General features: G+C 53.3%; 1 protein-coding gene across 2 annotated transcripts in view; it reads left to right on the forward strand.

Moving 5' to 3' along the window:
* LDLRAD3 (low density lipoprotein receptor class A domain containing 3) overlaps positions 1 to 17,446 on the forward strand; it is a 228,190-nt gene that overhangs the window by 205,308 nt on the left and 5,436 nt on the right. The gene's annotated exons all lie outside the window — the stretch shown is intronic.

The raw sequence follows: 17,446 nt of genomic DNA on the forward strand, positions 1-17,446 counted from the left end.
GGGCTTCCCACAGTTCCTTACCGCAGAGACTTCTTCACAGGGTCGCTCCCATCGCGGCCCTCGGAGCAGGAGAGAGAGAGACCACGCCAAGCATCTAGGGCAGAATAGAAGCTACGGTCTTTTTTATAACCTAACAGAGGAAGTGACCACTCATTATTTCTGCCACAGTCTGTTCACTGAGCAAATAAGTCCAACCCCACTCACAGGTAAAAGATCCCTCAAGAGGGTGAATTCCTGCCCTGGCCAGTTTGACTCAGTGGTTAGAGCGTCGGCCCGCGGTCCGGAGAGGCCCAGGTTCGGTTCCCGCTAAGGGCGTGTACCTCGGTTGCAGTTTGTCCCCGGCCCTGGTTGGGTCGTGCGGGTGGCAGCCACTCGATGTGTCCCTTTCACATCGATGTTTCTCTCTCTGTCTCCCTCTCTCTCCTTCCCATTCTATCTGAACAAAAAATGGAAAAATGTCCTTGGGTGAGCATTAAAAAAAAAAAAGAGGGTGAATTCCAGGAATCCTTCCAAATCCTGTGAACCAGAGGAGGGCATCCCAGAGACCGCCCACCACGCTGGGTGGCAGGGAGGGCGCAGCAGGGCCTGGGCCGGAGAACACGGGGCTGCTGGGAAGGCCTCCAGGTCTCTGTGGAGACTTCAGGTCTTACGCTAACAGTGGCCGAAGCGTGAAACGGTCCATCTGCAGGATTTTTTGCTGTAGAAGATTATAATAGGGAAAGGTTGGAAGTGGATCCCCAGTGCCCATCAGGGCTCTGGTTGAGTAAGCGACGGCATCTCCGCAGACACACGGTGCAGCTGTTAGAGTCGGTGCCAGGCGGCGGGAAACACGAGGCGCGCAGGAAGCATCCTCTGCCCGAGCCCGCGATCCAGAAACAAGCGGACAGAGTCACGGGGGTGTGTCGGGAGGGCTGAGGCGCCAGCTGGAAAGGGCTCCCTTGGCCACAGCTGGACAACGTGTAACAAACTAAATAGTGACAGTGTCAGATTATGGCTCAGAGAGTAAAATAAATGTTCATGAGTCCATCTGATGTGAATATTTATTTACATAAATAACAGGATAACTAAATAAATGGGAAGGGTCAAATCTTCCTTACAGAAAAATGGCAGTTCATGAATGTGGAAGGGGCCCAGTGGCTGAGCGTTGACCCATGTGCCAAGAGGTTGCTGGTTCGATTCCCGGTCAGGGTACATGCCCAGGTTGTGGGCTGATCCCCATTGGGAGGCATGCAGGAGGCGACCAATCGATGCTCCCTCTCATCGATGTTTCTATGTCTCTCTCCCTAACCCTTCCTCTCTCTCTAAAAAAAAAAATTAATAAAGGAACAAAAAAAAAAAGAAAGTTATTAGGACAACATGGGAAAAATTCCTGCAGGCAAGACCATGAAGTATGCTAACAGTGGTAAGCAGAAACAGTATGTTTGCATAGTTCAAAGAATCTCCAAGATACTTATTTATTACAAAGGGAAAAATAATAACGTTGCTGTGTAAAATCCAGGCAAGTGCCACCTTGAATTAACCAAGTGAGCTTGTTCACAGCCTCAGTAAATGCGTATTGTTGTTCCCAGCAGGGCACCGAGAAAGGCCCATCTCCTCGTGATGTTCCTCTCGGTGACCCAGAGCCTCTCTTTAACGGTGAAACTACGCCAGGAGAGCCCAAGTGGAGGGACATGTTCCAGAATAACCGCCAGCCCTCTTCCAGAGGGCTTCGGGCATGAAGGACGAGGAAAGACTGAGAATCTGTCGCAGGCAGGAGGAGATGGGTGCAGTATGAGTGGGGTCCTGGAGTGGGCACAGAACAGAATGAAAGGGCATTAGTGGGGGAATAATTCCGTTTACGTAATTGTTCCCAGGTTCATTCTTGGCTTTGCCCGCGCGCTGTGGTGAGGGAAAGCGTCTTAGAGAACAGTGCATGCGGCATATGGGGAACTCTCACACTACGTTTTCAGTTCTCCTGTAAATCTAACCTCGTCTCAAACTAATACGTGAAATTTATCTTAAAAAGGAGAGCCTAGCCCTGGCCAGTTTGGCTCAGCGGTTAGAGCGTCGGCCCACAGACCAGAGAGTCCCGGGTTCGGTTCCCGCTAAGGGCACGTACCTCGGTTGCAGTTTGTCCCCGACCCCGCTTGGGGTTGTGTGGGTGGCAGCCAGTCGATGTGTCTCTCTCACATCGATGTTTCTCTCTCTCTCTTCCCCCCTTCTCTCCTGCTCTATCTGAAGATAAATGCAAAAATGTCCTCTGGTGAGGAAAAAAAAGAACCTAGCATAAAGTACTGTATAGGTGTTTATTAAAATAGGTAAAAAAAAACCCAGCCAGTGTGGCTCAGTGGCTGAGCATTGACCCATGCACCAAGAGGTCGCCGGTTCAATTCCTGGTCAGGGCACATGCCCAGGTTGTAGGCCTGATTCCTGGTGTGGGTCATGCAGGAGGAGGCCAGTTGATGTTCTCTCTCATCGATGTTTCTCTCTCTCTCCCTCTCCCTTCCTCTCTCTCTAAGATCAATAAAGAAAACAAAATTGAAATAGGCAAAATGGCACTTGGTTTAGAAAAATGTATGTATGTGTGTGGTTCATTAAGTGAAAACAAAATATTTAATTACCACGGGTGTTAAAGATACTGGACCTTTGCTGACGTCGGCCCGGACTGTTTCCGGAAGCCCCCACAAAGGAAGCGGCGGCGGTGGAGAGGATGCGTAGCTAGAACACAGACACGGGAAACAGACTTACTTCTTGTGCACATCCTTCCTTACCTCTTGCATTTTGAACCATGCCTGTGTTGCCTATTCCAAAAGTAAGTTCAGAAATCTAAGCAGCCACGAGAGCTTGGAAGTTCCCGAGGTCCCCTGCCCACTCCCCGGGAATTCGTGCTCCGGAGCAGTGAGGCCTCCTGGCCCCCTGGCCTCAGGGGGGCTCGGTAGGTGCTTCCTGGCTGAGCAGGTGTCTTCTGCTGCTGGCCCTTCACAGGACCCATCTTCAGATCCCATCCATCCGTGTGGGTCGTTCCTCTTCCAAGGCGGCCGGCTCTGGCCCTCCGTCAGCGACACGGCCCCACTGATGTTTAGAAATGCTTGTCTGGTCTCTCACCTCTCATCGCTGTCTGCACAGCTTTTGACAGGGGTGCATGGATTCTAAAACGCCCCCGGAGATTTTTGCCCCTTTCAAGAATGAAGCAGAGAGCAGATGATTCAGCCCCCGAGGTGTCACATCCAGGATTGAAGCCAAGCTCGCCATTTCCTGCAGTGACGTTTCCTTCGCTCACTTCTGTGGACAACAGAAAGCAAAAGCCAGTGGAAGTCCGGCCGGGAGGGGCGTCCTTGGTTCTTTCTTGACGTCTTTATTTCGCCACCTACTCTGTGGCAGTTATAGTCACCTTGTCGTGATTGCCACACTTTGTGCATTCAAGTGATTTCCCAAAGAGACTGTACGCTGCATAAAAGCAGCTGGTATACCTCATTGCTCATTACCGTTTCTGCTCAAGAAATCAAAATTAGAGCAGTGTGGGCCAGTCAACCTTTAGAGTGTGAGCCCCGCAGTCCCATGACAGAACTATGCAACTCAGCCATGTGGCATGTGAGCCAGCGTGGGCGATGCATAGTTGAACGGCCATGGCTGTGTTCCAATAAAACTTTATCTATAAGAACAGGCAGAGGGCCAGACTTCACTGGGCCCTGGGCAAGAGCGTAGGGTGCTGGAAGACAAGTGGCTCAAGACCAGGTTGGAAAGAGTCAAGGGGCCAGATCAGACAGTTCTTTCTAGGCCGTTGTTAAGAGGTTGGATTTCGAGTACAAGGAGCAGCATCTTATTTACCTCCTCAAAAGAGTTTTCCGGTGTTGTGTGGAAGATGGGTTGGAGAGGAGCAGAAGTGGAGATGGGGAGAGCAGCTGGGAAGTGCATACGGGAGTCTGTGCAGCGATGACGGTAACTTGTCCCCAAATTCAGAAGCGGAATTAGCAGGACCTGCCCCTAGACGTGTGGGGCGTGAGTGGGGAAGGGCTGGATGGGAATGGGAAGGGAAGGCAGGGGGCAGGGCCGGTGCTGGAACCCCCGTCATCTGCGGTGGCTGGGGGTGCCGCGTGGGTCGAACTGATATCGGACGATGATGTTGGCTTTCTCAGCCCCCACAAATGGGGTTTCATTTGCAGTGGCAATGGCACTCCGGGGTGGATCTCCTCTCCCTGGTTTTTAGGGGTGGCTTTTCTTTTCTTTTTTATCCTCACCTGAGGACATTTTTCCATTTTTTGTTCAGATAGAGTGGGAGGGGGAGAGAGAGAAACATTCACGTGAAAGGGACACATCGAGTGGCTGCCACCCGCACGACCAACCAGGGCCGGGGACAAACTGCAACCAAGGTACGTGTCCTTAGCAGGAACCGAACCCGGGTCTCTCTGGACCGCAGGCCGACGCTCTAACCGCTGAGCCAAACCGGCCAGGGCATGGGGTGGCTTTTCTCTGCAGTGCTTCTGTGTCTGGTGACATAGCAGCACAGATGGACAGAAGCACTGCCGGGCCCTGCGTCCCACTTGAGTTGGCAGTGCTCGCTCTGGCTGCTGACACCGCAGGCTCAATGAGCCACGTCGTGTAACTCGTCAAGCCTTATTACCAGACCAGAAACCACCTGACCGTACAGTTCAATGAATGTCTGCTAAGCATTTAATTTCACCGTTTCCACCACACAGTGCAGATAAATAGATACCGTAAGCAACAGAAACCGTCCCTCTGTCCAGCCCTCCTTATTCAGCGGCTTATTCAGGGGCACAGAGATCCCTTTAAAGCACGTTGCCTGCAGAACGGTCCCGAGTGTCCCGTGCGGGAGCCTGGGTCGGCCGAGCCGCTGTGCGCCCAGCGAAGAGGTGCATGGAGGTCTCCCCTTGGAGGGGCAGAACGAATAGGACCTTGATCCCAGTACTCGAGCTCATTACCAGGTTGCACACCCCTCCCCTGCCTGCTCGCTTTGGCTTTTTGTGGTCCGCAGAAGTGGGAGCAAAGAGCTTCTGCTCCCCCCTCACTGCACTCTTCTGTTGACATTTTTTAGGCCATCACGCAACTGAGCCAAGTCCTGAGAAGGTCACCCGGGCTTAGCTCCCCATTACCCTCCTCACTGAGTTTTGCAGGCAGTCTGCATTCCTATCTAAAAATGCCCTTTCTACCTTAAAGAGCCAGTTAAGTTTCTCATCCTCCAGCCAGTTCTGTAACGGCCCTGGGCCTGTTCCTTAGCCACAAGGCCTGTCTCCACCCGCTCCCTGGCTTACCATTGCGCTGTTCCTCGTGCAAGGCCCAGCTCAAGCTCTGGGGCACCCCGGTCTCAGCTGGGACCCCAGAGGCTTTCCTCACACCAGCGTGCTCTCCCCGCAGTCCACTGGGGCCGCTGGAAACACTTGAAAATGCAGGGCCTTTTGGGGGCGCTTCCTTGCTCCCGTGGCCCAAGGGTGGGCATAGGGAAGGGCGGGCACGGGGGAGGGCGGGCACGGGGAAGGGAGGGCACGGGGAAGGGAGGGCACGGGGGAGGGCGGGCACGGGGGAGGGCGGGCACGGGGGAGGGCGGGCCCGGGGGAGGATGGGCACAGGGGAAGGATGGGTACGGGGAAGGGTGGGCACGGGGAAGGGTGCAATGACCAGAACCCCTTCGGTCTCTTGCACCTGTCCTGGCCCTGAATGGTCCACGAGCCCTCATGCCCTCCTGGCAGGGGGCCCGCTCTGGGCTCCCCTGGGTCAGGCTAGGGTGGCTCTGCTGTGGTCCTGCTGACACTAGGCAGGCTGGCAGCAGAGATTTTCCCATCACCTTCCCTCGGTTAATTTTAGAAACGTGAGTTGCCATGGTGATGCATCAGTGGGGTTCCCTTCAATTCAGTCGTGTGTTGGTCTGCCCTTTAAATTAAACTTTTTCCATCTAACCTGGGACAGGAGATGAGCTTAGAATGGGATCCCCACAGGTGCTGCAGCCCCCTGGGGTGTTTCACTGCACAGGAAGGCAGGTGGAGGTGGGACGCCCTTGGTTCACAGTGGCCGGGGCGCTCCTGTGACTGGGGGCGCAGGCCCGGGGCCTCCCCCTCACGGGAGCCTCCCCAGGGCCAGGCCTCTGCCACTTCGGCTCCAGAATCCCCAGCACTGAGCACGGCCCGACCCGCACCCGGGGCTTCGGTAGGTGGGTGAGCGAACGTGCAGTTCTCAGCGCAGCCCTTAGAAGGGCCCGCCCCCCGTCCCGAAAGTCCTGGCCGTCCTGCCTCCCTCGGGGCGGCCGCTCCTCTCCTGGGCCCGTCGGCAGTCACAGGGCCCTTTTCAACCGGGTGCGAAGAGATCAGTCTTTGCACAGGTAAAAAGCAGTCCCAGGAGCAAGCTCACAATCGGCTCAGATTTAAAAGAAAAGTCTTTTTCTTAATCCTCACCCAAGGATATTTTTTCATTGATTTTCAGAGAGTGGAGGGAGGGGGGAGAGAAACATCAGTGTGAGAGAGACACATTGATTGGTTGCCTCCCACACGACCCCAGCTCGGTTGAATCACAACCGAGAATCGAACCCGCAACGCTTTGGTCCATGGCCCGACGCTTTAACTGCTGAGCCAAACCAGCCAGGGCTAGAAGCAAAGTCTTCAAGTTGATGTTCATGACGAGTCTGGTGGGGGTGTGGGATTTTAATCCCAATTTTACAGATGAGGCTTAGGAGGGAGCAGTAAATTGGCCGGTCACTCGTGTGGTCCTGACTGGCCCCCATGCACGCCGCCCTTCGTAGCTGGCAGATGCGTCCCGTTCATCCTTAGGTCTCGCCTGCCTGCACGGAAGGCACACAGTAGCGCCCGCGGCTGTCTCTGCAGCCTTCCCGCTCCGTGACAGGGTGGCATCTGCACTCACGCCGAGCCCACAGCGACTCTGCAGGGTGGTGTCTGTTGCTCTGCCCCACCTGCAGAGGGGGCCTGAGCATTCGCCTTGCCCAGGTGTCACAGGGACTTGAGCAGAAGTGGGATTTGGGCCACACCTGGGGACGTGGGTTGGATAGTCAGTGAGAGGCTCAGTATGTAGACGGCACTGGCCAGACAGTGTGTGAGAACAGAACACCGACCCACCACCTACAGCCGCCAGCCAGGAAGCCAAACAATCACCCCTTCACCACGGGCCCCAAACAGTAAGACTGGATCCGTGACTGACAACGTCCCTCATTGTTACCCCCGTTGCCAGCCTAGGACCAAGCAGAGAACGCTGAGTACGCCCCTGAGCGATCACAGGGCGTGCTCCATGTAGCCACCCTCCCATTCCCGTGCCGACAGCTCCGGGCGGGACACACCTGCGCTGGCCCTTTCCCCGCTGCAGAGCTCCCCCACGCTCCGCCTGCCTTTGCGTCTCCACCAGACACAGGTGACGGCAGCTGGCCCCCTGCTCCAGCAGGCTCTGAGCCAGTAACCTTTGCTCTGCTCATCTGGTCGGTTTGGGGATTTGCACACCGGGGTGCAGTGGGCATGAGTGCCGGACTGAAGGAAGGGGCTTCCCTGCGTGGGGCTGTGCGTGGCCGTGTAGGGCTGCTCAGCTCTGGCCCGGGGACAGCCCCTTGTCCCTGTGCGCATCAGCCGCCTGGCCGCCAGCGTGTTGTCAGACGTGGTGTAAAGTGAGGTGTTGTTGGGGGGTCGGCGAGCGAGGGCAGCCCGTGAGGAGAGCAGAAAGGAGCCTTCTCATTCCGGCTTCGTGGAAGTGGGGCTTCGAGCGAAGGCTGGGAGGAGGTGGGACTTGGGGGCTGGGTGGGGGCTGCCCAAAGGTCAGGGCAGGGGAGCAGGGGCCCCTGCGTGCTCTGATGGGCCCTCTGCAGCCAGGCCCTCCCTGCAGGGATGGCGGCCCTCACGGGCTGTGTCGCTGCACCTCTTGTGAGCATCTGGCTTGCGCGGCTCTGGTCAGTAGGGAGCAGCAGCAGGAGGGCGCTGGGGGGGGGGGGGGCAGAGGAAAAGGTCAGTACATGGTTCCCCGGCGTCCTGTCTGAGGCCACAGATCGGCAGTGACCACATTTCTCCACCAAAGGCCTCGGCTCCTGTCAGGCCTCACCCAGTTCTAGAAGCCACATCCTCACCCCTCAGGCCCAAGGGCGGGGACAGCCTCCCACGGTCCCTTCATTAAATTCTTTCCATCTCCCCTTTTCGACCAGGAGGCGGTGGGACCCAAGCTCTACAGGCGGAAGGCACTCAGCGGGAAACCTGGGTGTATCGGAGTGGCCAGCACAGGGCAGGGCAGAGGGAGGCAGTTAGAAGGGCAGAGATGAAGGCAACCAAGTGGGAAGAGCTGGTTCTTCGCCCTTGACAGTAGAAAGTTCTGGAAGAGTTGTGAGCAGGGGCAAAGCTGGGTCAAGTCTGCAGGTCCCCACGGGGCTGGCCTAGTGGGACAGGTCTGGGCAGGGTCTCGGCCCCTCTGGGAGAGGGAACTGTGCGCATCGGGTCCTCACTCTCGGCCTGGGAGGCGATGGGTCTCCAGATAATTCCGGGAGAGGCTTGCATTGACCACAGCTCATTGGTAAGAATGAAGGCTCTGGAAGAATGAGACCATGGGTGTGTTTGTTTTTACAATGAACATGTATCTTCTCTCCAGTCCTGAGCTCAGCCAGCTGCCCATCATTAACAACATGGCTGTTTCAGCCACAGGGATGGTTCCCCATTGCCCAGAGCCGTGGTGGGAACGGTCCTCACGCCATGTGTACCTCTGGGTGTCGGTTGGGCAGACCTGGGCACTGTCACTCCCTGGCTGTGTGGCCCCGGGCCTGTTACCTTGCTTCTCTGAGACATCTTTCTCACTGGTGAGGCTGAAGGAGCCACGTCTAGGAAGCACTTGGCATGTGAGGTGCTTAGTCTCCCGTGAAAGACGTGGGTGCTTCCGGCAGGAGGACAGCACGCCGAAACCGAGACGTGCAGAGCCAGACCTGGAGACCCTCTGCCCACGTTCACGCGAAGGCTGATGTGGGTACCGGGGAGGCAGCGATGGGTGAGCAGACCCTGGCTGTGCTCACACAATCACGTTTCGGTAGGAGGGAGATGATTCCCTACAAATGCACTGAACAGGGACAGGCAGTGACAGGTGCCATGAAGACGGAATAGGCCAGAGTGGGGATGGAGAGGGAAGGCCATGGCCCAGGGGGTTTTCCTGCTAGCTGAAAGGGTTAGTAATGTAACAAAATTAAACTCCATTCTGACCAGTTATTCCTGCCCGTAAACACCCGAGCAGGTTTCTAAAAAACCCTGGGACTGAAACCCAGCCAGAGGAACCATAAAGATAAGGGGGTAATGGTGGCCTTGGGAAATGTGGAGGGACCATACAAAAGGAAAGGACTAATGATGGCCCTGATCTCTGCAACAAGCTCACCTCGTCCCCTGCAACAGTTCCTCCCTCGCCTCTGTGGTGGTTCATGTCAGCCCTGGCACCAAAGAGCAGCGTCAAGAGAATGTAGTTTTTTTGTAGTTTCTGTAGTTTGTGCCTATCTAAGCCAGAGAACAAAAAAAGGCTCGAGGCTGGGCCCTTCTCGGCCCAGCCCGCCTGCACCAGGCGCCTGCAGCGAAGCCGTTTCCTTCTACACTGGCCTTGTGTTGTGGGTGTGATCTCCCGCCCGCTCACACCTTTCACCAGCATTGACCTGGGCGCAGAGACTTGAGTGGGCTAGGGTGCGAGTGACGCAGATGCCGGGCAGAGGGCACCGCGTGAGCAGCGGCCCTGCGGCAGCTGCTTCGTGTGTTCTGAAACCACGGCTGGGGGAGTCCGCAGCAGAACGGGTGGACAGGAGCACAGGTTGGAGCCGTAACAGGAAAAATTGTTTAGGGCCTGGAGGCCATGGTGAGGCCTTTGGACTTTATACTAACATGATAGGAAGCCAGGAGGGTTTTGAGCCTCGGAGTGACATGATGGAGGAAGTCAGGGTTTGGAAGGAGCACCCTGCAGCTGAGGGAAGACGACTGGACGGAGCAGTGGGGCAGGGTGGAGGAGGAGACCGGGGCTGTGTGGCAGTGGCAGAGGGTATGAGGCCTGGCACTGGGACCCTAACCCAGGGCTGGTGTGCAGTCTGCCTGGGATCAGCTGGTGCCCTTTAGGAGTACACGTCCTGCCTGTGGGACCGGAGCACAAGACCCTCCTGTGCGGAATGAATAGCCGTTCTCTGTGGGGAGCAGCCCTGGTTGTTTGGTTATGATTTCTGAAATCCCCAAAGCCGGGAACTTGTTCATGATCAAGGACGCTCCTCCTTGGGAGCCCTACTTGTAAGGCTTCTGTTAGCAGCATTTTCCCTGAATTATTCAGCAAGTTTTCTGCATTCAGAAGGCCTCAGTGTGCACACTCAGCATCTCCCCGGGTAATAAGGTTGAACAGGCAGACGTAGCACCGATGAACGGATTGTGCAGGGGCCGTAACGGGCTGGCGGCGCGGAGGACAGACCCACACCGCCTTGGGCTCCTTGTGCCTCTAAACGGGGCCAGCTCCGGCCTGCTCGGTCTGGTCAGGTGTCGAGATGGCAGGGTGTCACCACCCTCCCGATGGCCAGTGGACGGAGCCTCATTCACACGCCAGCTGCGGCATAGCGGGAGCTCCTGGCGGGGGACCAGCTCCAGTCAGTGCTGGTGATGCTGAGCCTATGGGTGTTGCCTGGAAGGTGGGGGCCACTGCTGCCCAGAGCGGGCAGGGGGCAGAGGGGGCTAAGACAGTCACTTCTCAGCTTCTGCCTTCGAAGCTGGTAGCCACAGCCACAAGCTTCCTCTCACAGCCTGCCTAAGGGCCAGGGAAGGAAGTCCCCGTCTGATTTGTGAAAAGACGTTCCAGAATGTTGGGGACGTGCTTACTCGGAACCTGATGTGTGTTCTGTTCACCTCAGCATGGCACCCATGTGATGAAATAGCCACCTCCTCTCGCGAAGCATCACAATGAATGTTTGTCTAGTAAAGGCTCTGAAAAGTCCTGTAATAATAGCTGTTAATAATAACCGGCGTACTTGGGCAAGTTTAATCTCTGTGCTCCCATCTCCTCGTCTGTACAGTGGTCTGCTCCGTTGGGTAGTGTGTTAGTCTGCCAGGGCTGCCGTGACAAATGACCACCACCTTAGTGGCTTAAAACAACTGAACTTTGTTCTCTCGTAGTTCTGGAGACCAGAAGTCCAAAATCAAAGTCCTGGCAGGGTCCACTCTTTGTGGAGGCTCTGAGGGAGAATCTGCCCCATGTCTCTCTCTTGGCTTCAGCTGGCTTTCTGTGGTCCTTGGCTTGGGGACTGCGTGACCCCAGTCTCTGCCTCTGTCTTCACATGACCTTCTCCCTTGTCTGTTTCTGTGCCTTCTCCTTTTCTGTCTGTTGTACAGACTCATCTTTGGATTTAGGGTCCACCTGAATTCAGGATAATCTCTTCTTGAGATCTTTGCCTTAATTACATCTTCAGAGAACCTTACTCCAAATGAGGTCACATTCTGAGGTTCCCAGTGGACATATCTTTTGGGGGGACACCATTCAACTCAACTACAGTTGATGTAAGGATTATAATGCCAGAGTTAATATATGTGAACGCATAAGATATAGGTTGAGAGCTGCTATGATCATTATTATGATGTTATTATTACTCTTGGTGGTGGTGGTGGTTGTTAGTACTGTTTGTATTGTTATTTAGTTCAGGTCAGAAGTGGAGGACAGGTCACAAGGCAGATGGTGTTCCACACTCCAACTCTGACCGTCCTCACACCCTCTGGGGTTGTGCCGAGAAGCCCGGGCAGGGAAGACAGCAGAGTCTGAATGCCTGGCCGAGGAGGGTGATCTGAGCCATTGACAGCCCTTGATCTTTGATCCGAAGAATTTCTCAAGAATCACGTAGCAGCACCGAGCTGGATGATGTTCAGACTGATGGGAGTCTTGCAGAAGGACGACAGGGTAAAGGGGCTCAAGATGGTTAGACCCCTAGGAGGTTTCTCTTCGGGCCTGGGCCTGGACGTGGCCGTGCAGATGGAAACCAGAAGCAGAACGGTGGCTCGGTGTGGACAGAGAGGGAGAGCGTTCAAGGCAACCCTGAGTGCTCAAATCCAGGAGACCAGATGGCCGGAGAAATGACTACCATCTGGGAGCCCTTCCTAAGAAATCTTGGCACCAGGGACCACACAGATCACTAATTTATTCAGCATGTGCGTTGAGCACTGACTGGAATGGTGGGCAGAAAGCAAGCCTCTTCCTCTCCTTACGGCATTCACAGTCTGGTTGGTCTGCCTGAAGGTTGTAGCATTGTTTGCAATGGTGCAAAAAAGAGGGAAACATCCTAAATGTGCACCAGCAGGGGTTGGTTGTTCCCAATTCTCTCCCTCAATGGATAAGTACATTGTGATGTATCTGTACATTGGGACACTGCACGGCTGCTCTGTAACAAGGTGTCTATTTGTAGAAGTACAGCACGAGGAAAGGCCCATGTGTCTGCGCAGGGACAGTCGTTTGGAGGCCTCTGCACCGGGGTCAGTGAACTGAGGCCCATGGGCCGAATCCTGCCTGCCTCCTGCTTTTGTAAACAAAGTTTGATTGAGACACAGAGACACTTGTTCATCGAGCTATTGTTTGTAACGGCTTTTGCAGGAATTTCGTCTGTCTTGAACATTGCTATATTACTTTAATTTGAGTCATTACCACGGGTTTTTACAATCAGAAATAAAGTTCTATTTATGCAGGAGTCGCACTACCTGATTTCGAGACTTATTATAAAGCTGGAGTTGTCAACACACTCACCAGCATTAGGATTGGTATGTCGCTCAACTGACTTTCAAGGGTGCCAAGGTAATTCGGTAGGAAGGGACAGGCTTTGCAACAAATGCTGCTGGATCCAGTCGGCTGTCCAAAGGGAGGTAAAAAAAAATTGAACTTCACCTTGTACCATAAACAAAAATTAACTCGCAGTGGATCATGGATGTAAATGTAAGAGCTAAGGCTATAAAACTTCCAGGCAACGATTTCTTGGATGGAATACAAAAGGCACAAAACACAAGAGTAATAATAGAATGTGCTTCATAAAATTTTTTTAAAAAACACTTATGTCCAAAAAGACACTGTAAAGTAGATAAAATGACAAGCCACAGACTGGGAGAAAAAATTTGCAAACGACATTTCTGGAAAAGGACTTGCCTCCCAGAACATATAAAGACCTCTTACTACTCAATAATCAGGAGTCAGACAAGCTCATTAAAAATGGTCAAGAGATGCCCTGGCAGGTTTGGCTCAGCGGTTAAAGCATCAGCCTACAGTCCAGAGAGACCTGGGTTCGGTTCCCGCTAAGGGCGCGTACCTCGGTTGCAGTTTGTCCCCGGCCCTGGTTGGTTGTGTAGGTGGCAGCCAATCGATGTGTCCCTTTCACGTTGATGTTTCTCTCTCTCTCCCTCCCACTCTATCTGAACAAAATATCAAAAAAAAAAAAAAGAACCTCGGGTGAGGATAAAGAAAAAGGCCAAGAGAGCCCAGCTGGTGTGGCACAGTGGATTGAATGTCGTCCCATGGACTGACAGGACCTGGTTCGATTCCCGGTCAGGGCACATGCCCAGGTTGCAGGCTCCATCCCCAGTGGGGAATGTGCAGGAGGCAGCTGATCGATGATTCTCACATCAATGTTCTATCTCTCCCTTCCTCTCAAAAAAAAAAAAAATCAATAAAAACATTTTTTTTTTTTTAATGGGCAAGAGATTTAAATAGACACTTCTCTGTGGGTGGTAAATCAGCACGTGAGCAGAGGCTCCACGCCATTGGTCGCTGGGAAATGCAACCTGACGCCTCAGTGAGACCACTGCACACTGGAGGGGTGGCTCCCACTGGGAAAACCACCCTGTTAAGTACCGGTGAGGGGCCGTGCAGCTGGTGCGGGGAGAGGAGGCAAAATGCTGCAGTCAATTTGGAGAACAAGGTGACCGTTTCTTGTAAAGTTAAACATACACTTCTTATATGACTCTGCAGCCTTACCCCTAAATATATATATATATATCAGGAAATGTGAAAAATATAGGTCAGCACAAAGACCCACTTTCCAGAAACTGGAAACAGCCCAGTTCTCTCCCTCTGCTGGTGAATGGATAAACAGACCATGGTACATCCATCCAGTCTGGAAAACTACTCAGCCATCTAAAGGAGCGAAACACTGACACTCAGAACCACGGTGGATCTCAAAAGCATTTTGCCAAGTGAAAGAAGCCAGACCCACTCAGCCACATGACTCGGTCCCACGTACATGACCCCATGGTTTCCAGTGACTGCCAAGGGCACAGGAACACTGTGGGGGGCAGGGGGTAAGCAGGTTCTGTATTGTTTGTGGTGATGGTTAGGCAGTTGTTATTTTGTTGAAATTTCTCTAACCGTACATTCGAAAAGGGTAACTACAGCTTTAGGTTTTATTGTGTGTAAATTCTACCGCAATGAACCTGAGTTTTTGAAATCATCCATCTGGAGAAAAATAAACTTAAAAAATACCATTTATAAAAAGTCACACAGGAGTTTTCAGAGGGAGGGTGAAGGGTCACTTGGAACAGGGCAGTGAACATCCCAGAACGGGCATTCCGGACCCCTGAGGTCCGAGCCATCCTCCGCGAGTGGCGAGTCCGCAAGGGGTCCCGGGTGAGTGCCAGCGGGGCCCGGACCCTGAGGATCCCGCACGTTCCCGGGAGAGAAGGAAGGAAAAACATGGAGAAGTCAAGTGGCACCATCCTGTGTGGTTTGGTCGACACTGCAGGGCCAGCACACTGTCCTGAGTCCCTGCCCTGGAAGCTCCCCGTGATACCAGTTCCGTGTGTCTCTGGAAATGCTCCGTGCAGTCTCCACTGAGCTTTGCCTTTTTCTCGCTTGTCACGGGTTCTCTCCGATTGTCCCAGCCGTGTACGCAGAGCTGCCCTGATTTTTTCAATAGGTGTGGTGGTGCATGAATACACCGTGACGTGTTCAGCCACGCCGACGGGTAGATGTTGAGATCTTTTCTGGTCTCTTTGCTGTCATGAGCAGTGCTCCAGTGAATGCTGGAATTAACAGGTTATTTCTCATTGGTGAGAGTAGATCTGTTAGCAGGGTTTCTCGGAGTGGAATGGCTAGGTCAAAGGATAGAAACGTTTTTTATTTTGATATGTATTTGTAACCCCGTGAACACCCTGACTTACAGCCAATTTACCCTGCACGAACAATCATGCCTGTTTTCCCAACCCCTGGCCAGCAAGATGGGAAGTCCATCTTGGCCTTTGCCAATCTGATAGGCAATTTTTTTTTTTTTTAAATGGTATCTTGTAGGAAATTTCATTTGCATCTGCAGGAGGGAGTCTCGGAGAAGCAGAGGAGCCTCTGCTTTAGTCCCTCCGTCCGCCAGACCGGACAGCGCCTCTGTGTGACTTAGAAAAGGGCCCTCTTGTCCGAGGTACTCAGCTGGCATCTGCTGGGAAACCGCTGTGCCAACCACGCAGGTCGGCGCCGACTGGGGGAAGAGCGCCCCCGGAACTGTGCGGGACCCAGCGTGTCACCGCAGGCGGCCGCGCGAGCCACAGCAGCCTGAGCGGAGGCCTCTGGGTAGGAACCAGACTGCCTGGAATTACCGCTGCAGAAGTGGCAGGCACAGGACGGGCACCCGAGCCAGTTGACAGTAGAGCGGGAGGCCTCGTGAGAGGGGCAGCCAGGACGCACGGCAACTTCGTTGTCCATGGTTATGCGCCTGGAACTCAGGTCCCAGGCAACTCCGATGTTAGCGATTTGGCCAGAGGGCTCATTGAGCTCTTAAGAAGAGTCTAGTTAATTAATACAAGCTGACATTTTACATGCAGAGCAGAAATGAGAGCGGGCACCGCTGAGCTCTGTAACCTCACAATTTCTCGATCGAATGTGTCCACAGCCTCTCGCCTGCCAGCGTGGGCAGATCTGGAGAGGGCCTGCTTTGGGGGACATCAACGAGGCGTCGGTCCGCAAGCATTTTACACTCCGTCCAACTGAAAGAGCTCTTTCTGTCTCTCATATTCTTAAAACCACACGTCACACAGCGGCCAGTGTTTAAATCTAGACCCGTTTGTTTTCCATGGGAAAATCCAGCCCCTTTCCTCTTTTAAGAAACATATCTCACGGGAAAAATACTCCATCCTGATCCTGTCCTCCACTTTACCCCCCAAAAGCAGCCTCTTCCAGCCTCTGTCTCTGGTCCAGAGAAGTTGATGAGGATCATGAAAAGAATATAAACACCAAGAATTAGCATTAACTCGTTTGGGGTGATGGAAAGTTCTGGAGATGGAAGGTGGTGACGTCTGCACCGCAGTGTGAATGTACTTAATGCCACTTAAAAATGGTGAATTTTGTGTGTGTGTGTGTATAATTTTGTTTTTATAAATATATATATATAATCACAATAAAAAGGAAAAAGGGCTAGCATTAACCAAGTGAAAACCCTGCCCAGCACTTTGCTTGGAACTCTGTGAGCACAGTAGGCTGTATTTCACCCACTCCATAACCCAAGGAGATGGCTCCTGTTATTTACACAGAACCACCACCGTTTCAGAGATGAGGTATCTGAGGCTCATAAAAGCTCAATAACTTGCTTGAGCAACAGCCAGAAGTGATGGCCCCAGGATCCAACCACTGAGCTCTGTGCTGACAACAAAATAAAGAGGATACTTGGTTTTACATCGGAATTCTGAAACACACGCAAGCCCCCACCCCGCTTTTAATGATCTGAGAACAGACAGAACTCCAGCAGGACCCCTGAGTGACAGCTGGTTGTCTCCAGAAAGTTCCAGCGCGGCCTCCCTCCCCTAACTGTCTGGAGCATGCTTCTGCCTTTTGTCTGGGGTTTATTTGCTTCTTTCTGTGCAGTTAATCATTGAAACAGTGACCCGCAGGAATGCCGTAGCTTTCAGTCATGTTTGAGCATAGCTGGGAAGAAAATTAACGCAGAGCCTGGAGCTGGAGGGGCAAGTCTGTCTCAGATTAGGATTATTCGGGAAATATTGATATCAGGAAGGAAAATAATGTGTTTCACAGCATGTGGTTTTTCAAAGGAGATATACCGGGTCCAGGTGCTGACTCCTCTGCTTCTCATGTGATGTTAGACCTGTTAATTCCCCTCTGAGTCAATTGTCTCAACTGAAAACTAGGAACAATAAAACAATAAAAGCACCCACCTTACCAGGGTATGTGAAGACACAGATTTATTTTCATTGAGTTGTGTTCATTTACTGAGTGTCTACCGTGTGCCAGGCACACAGCGAGGGTACAGTGATGAGCAGAATAGGCACACATCGAGTGACGGGAAATGTAGGAAAGCTTAGCCCAGTGCCAGGATGCCGTCCTGAGAAGCAGTGGTCCCTGCTGCTGCTGCTGCTGCTGCTGCAACTTCGCGTCTACATTTTGGCCCCTTGGGGACCCCTTGACACCTCCTCACTCCTCCCCAGGTGGACAGAGCACAGGGTGTGGTCACCAGATTGGTTCCCTTGGGCTGCATTGAGATTAATCTTCCAGCTCGGCCACAACCCTGGGTAAT

The sequence above is a fragment of the Molossus molossus genome, unplaced genomic scaffold (genome assembly GCF_014108415.1).
Source record: "Molossus molossus isolate mMolMol1 unplaced genomic scaffold, mMolMol1.p scaffold_m16_p_13, whole genome shotgun sequence".
In the NCBI taxonomy this organism is placed as follows: Eukaryota; Metazoa; Chordata; class Mammalia; order Chiroptera; family Molossidae; genus Molossus; species Molossus molossus.